Raw genomic sequence first — 757 nt, 5'->3', positions numbered from 1 at the left:
TTGCAACATGCAGAATCAAGAAATCAAGATGTAGAGTTACTTGTGGAGATCGATAAAGCAGTGAAAGTACGGGATAAAACTTGGTTGACAATTGCCTCAATGTCAGCTGCAGAAAGTGACGACAAAGAAGGTACAGAAGAGGAATCAAAAGCTAAGGAACTGGTAGAGACGGTAGCAACAAGCTTGGAAGATTAAGATGCATTAGCCTTAAGAGCATCCCTAGCCTTCTTCTTAGGACAATCAGAAATACAGTGGTCATCTTCCTTACAATAGTGGCATTGACCGTTGAAACATTGCAATTTAGAAGAAGCAACAGCTGCAGCAGGAGTGGCCAGAGTGGATGAGCTAGACAAAGCAGTAGTCAAGACCATATGAGTAGAATGAACCCAACGAGTTTGTTGTTGTGTTTCCTCAGAAATTAGCTCCGTAAGGGCAACCTCAAGTGTAGGAAGAGGAGATCGATGGAATAAAGATACTCAAGTATTCTCAAATTCATCCCGGATATGCATCATAAAATACATGAACTAGTGACGATCATATTATTCAACGAAAAGGTTAATCGTCTTCTCATTAGAAAAAGCGGTGTCAGCTTGAGAAAGTTGATCCCAAATGCTACTAACCTAAGCATGAAACTCAGCGATAGACTGTCCAGGTTCTTGATGCATCCGGGAAAGCTTAGTCTCCAATTGAAAATCTAGAGTAGCATCACTACCACAGTTGTAACATTTTGCTAAAAAATCACAAGCAAGCTTGGCAT

The sequence above is a fragment of the Olea europaea genome, unplaced genomic scaffold (genome assembly GCF_002742605.1).
Source record: "Olea europaea var. sylvestris unplaced genomic scaffold, O_europaea_v1 scaffold572, whole genome shotgun sequence".
Classification (NCBI taxonomy): domain Eukaryota; kingdom Viridiplantae; phylum Streptophyta; class Magnoliopsida; order Lamiales; family Oleaceae; genus Olea; species Olea europaea.
This window is presented reverse-complemented; position numbering follows the sequence as displayed.